The sequence below is a fragment of the Triticum dicoccoides genome, chromosome 7B (genome assembly GCF_002162155.2).
Source record: "Triticum dicoccoides isolate Atlit2015 ecotype Zavitan chromosome 7B, WEW_v2.0, whole genome shotgun sequence".
NCBI lineage: Eukaryota > Viridiplantae > Streptophyta > Magnoliopsida > Poales > Poaceae > Triticum > Triticum dicoccoides.
Window position 1 is genome coordinate 649185525 of NC_041393.1, and position 3572 is coordinate 649189096.

Here is a 3572-nt window from a genome sequence, read left to right on the forward strand (position 1 = left end):
GCTCAGACAAGAAGGAGGGTCGTCATCGACGTAGTCGATCACAGGGGCATCAGCAGCGGTCCCGGGGTCTACCGGAGAGAAGAGGGGGAAGAAACAGTAAATACATGCAAACATAAGCATAACAAGACAATAAGCGGGGCTAGAGGTGTTCTAATGCAGCGCTAGGCGATACTGGCGAAGGGGGAAAACATCCGGAAAAGTTTTCCCAGTTCCGAACGTTTGTCAGACAGATGAACCGGAGGGGAAAGGTTGCATGTTCTCTATGCTAGGGACGTGTGGCGGACGAACGGGCAGCGTATTCGGATTCGTCTCGTCGTTCTGAGCAACTTTCATGTAGAAAACATCTTCATCCGAGCTACGGTTAATTTTCTATGAATTTTCAAAGTTTTAAATGATTTTCTAATATTATTATTATTTAAACTAATTCAAAAAAAGGAAAGTGACGTCAGCATGATGTCAGGGGTGATGTCAGCAGTCAACAGGACGTTGACTGGTCAAAACTGACATGGGGGACCCACCTGTCATAGACAGTGGGCTTAAACAGAGTTAATACTAATCTAAATCTACTTAACTAAACTATTGGGCCCACACGTTAGTGTGTAATTAGGTTAATCTAATTAACTTAATCAAATTAATTGATTAAAAGGGGGTGGGCCCTATATGTCAGTGACTGGGGCTGCCCAGTCAGCATTGACTTAGGTCAACGGGGCCCGCCCGGGCCCCTGGGGCCACGGGTCATTGACCCAGGGTGGGCCCGCTCTGGCCATGTTGGCAGGCCGCGCCGGAGTTTCTCCGGTGAGCCAAAATAGCGGCGGCGCGCCTCGGGCCTCGCCGGAATCCGTCCTCCGGCGGCCAATTAAGCGGTGGAGAGTATCTACGGCACCGGGGCGACGTCGCGCGTCGTTTGGTGTCGGCCATGCATGCCGAAATTGGCCGGAGATGGCCGGAGCTACGATGCAGGCGGCGACGGAGCTCGGGTGAGGTCGAGCAGGTGGCTAGGAGGCTCGGGAGGATGCGGGGGTGAGCTTGTCGGGCCCATGGGAGCACCAGGAGCTCGATGCGCTGCCAAGGAAGGAGCGCGGTGGCCTGAGCGCGCGACTGCGACGAGCTCAATAGCGGCGAGCTCGGCTATGGTGGGGGGGTCTAGCTAGCGGGCGTACGCGGGGGCAGAGAGAGGGTGGAATAGGAGGTGAGCTCACGGTCATTGCAGAGAAGGCCCGGGGACGACTCGAGGTTCTCGGGGCGGTGCGGATCGACGGTGAGCTCCGGTGCGTCCGACGGTGGAAGACGACGGCGGAGCGAGCGCTGCCGTGCTCCCCGGCTCCAGGCGCTTGGCGTAGACGGTGAAGAAGACGCCCGCGAGGCGAATGGACAGGGAGGCGCGACGTGGGGACGACGGTAGGCGCGGCAACGCCGGAGCCATGGCGACGGTGGCGCTCGGCGGCGGATTTGGGGGAGGAAGGGAAGAGCGTGGGGGTGCAGGAGAGGAGCGAGGGGGCGAGCGAGCAGATCTGGGGAGGTAGCTAGGGTTCCAAGGAAGAGGGGCGGCCTTATCCCCTCACCGACGATGTGGCGGCGTAGAGGGGCGAGCAGGTTCGACGGCGACCGCGGGCGCGGGTCGGTCGAACAGGGGAAGGGGCGACCGGGGAGGAGGAGTGGGCCGTCCGGCTCGGGTGGGCTAGGCCCAGGGAAAAAAGTGGGGGTGGGCCTTTTCTTTCTTTTAGTATAGCCTTTTCCCCTTTTTTTAATTTAGTGCCTCTGTTTTCTTTTATTTTAGGGCACTAAGCCACTTTATAAATAGTTGGTCCACCACCAATATTAACAAACGATTATTTGCAACAACTCAAACATTTTAGTTCTCATGTTTGGCAAATTTGAATTTTGACTTTAAATTTTGAGTCTGAATAAGAACAGTGATTTGGGTCAAGTGAGGATTAGCAACAGTAATGTGATGACATGACACCATTAGCAGGGGTTTACTGTAGCTTAATTATCCGGACGTCACACTCAAGCTCGGCCACGTGCTCCCTCAGCTGGGTGGCAGCGCTGCAAAAAAGGAAAACAAGCAAGAAGCGTCACCATCTACTTCAACAAAAACAAAAACAAGCTGCCAGAGAAGATCCGGGCCGACTACTCAGCAGTCGGCCCGAATCTCGGGGGCTACACCCAGTGGGTGCGCTGGCGCGCCCCCACTGGAAGCCGGCTTACGTACTTCAGCTCTGAGTCAGCTCGTGGTCCGGGTGGTGAGCATCCGGTTCTACGTATTGTAGGCGGCGCCCGCATGTTGTGGTAGTCCTGTAGCAAAAGCAGCATTTTTAGCAAATAAGAGCGCCTTTGAGCTCCAACCCGCCTGCTCAGCAGCCGGCTCGGAACTCGGGGGCTACACCCAGTGGGTGCGCTGGCGCGCCCCCACGAAACATTACAAGATGAAAAAGCAAAAGCAAGATGCGCGTACCTGAACAGACGACCGCAGCGTCAGCAACTCTTCCCTTGCCTTCAGGAGAGTGGCGTTGTGCGCGAGAAACTGGTCCTCCACGTCCCGCACCGCCAAGTTCAAGGCGGTTGGGCCGGCCCTTGCCACCCAACCTGAAGGAGCGGCGCTCGTGGCCCCGGCGCTGGCCCCCCGCGAGCTCAAGGCCGCGGCCTGCACCCGCCTTGGCTCCGAGGTCGCCCGCGTCACACGCGGGCGCACAGGAACGCGCGCCACCAAGACCCGGCTCGCCGCCTGCCCAGCACCGACTGGTGGTGCCTCCGGCTGGCTGGGCTTGCTGCCTCCTCGCCCGCCGACATCCGGCGCGTGCTGGATCTCCTCCGCCTCCAGGATGGCGGTGTTGGAGACCACCAGCTCCGGCGCCGACTGGTCGGCTTCGGCTACCCAGGCGGCGTTTGGTTCTCCGCCATCTGCACCTCCGGCTGCTTTGGGGTGACGGTCTCTGGGACCCCTCCGCGAGCTGGATCCACCGTGACCCTGGCGTCGGCCTCCACCTGTGCCTTGGTCGCAGCTTCCACCTGCGCCTTCATTGCCGCCTCTGCCCTCGCTGCGGCCTGGGCCTCCGCTTGCACCGCCTCCTATGCCTGGGCGTCGCCCGCAAATTTCTCCACGGCCTCCCGCTCCTCGCGCACCTCCCGCGCGTTCCTCGGCTTCGCTTCCCGAAGGGCAGCGGCCGGATCCGGGCGCCGAGCCTCCTCGGAGCCGCCTACTGGGTCCATCAGGGAGGCGGACAGAGCCCGTGTGGTGACGCGGGCCGCCCTGCTCGGAGCAAAAATGAGAAAACCCTCCAAGAGAGAAGAAAAATATGAAGTCGGGGCGGCAAGCGCGCTTACCCGGACGTATATGGCATGGGCTTGGGCCCCTTCCGGGCGGCGGCCACCTTCAGGGCCTCTTGTCGCTTGGTCGCATCCGCCGGCTTGGCCTTCTTTCCCGGGTGGCTGCCAAACCTCCCTGCAAGGTGGCGCTTCTGTCCGCCGGCTGCAGTAGCCGGCCACGGCGTAGAAGGGCCGGCTCATGTCCCCGCACCGCCGCCAGGTCGGCGCCGCTCCTCGTCTTCCTCATCATTGTCCGACCAAGACCG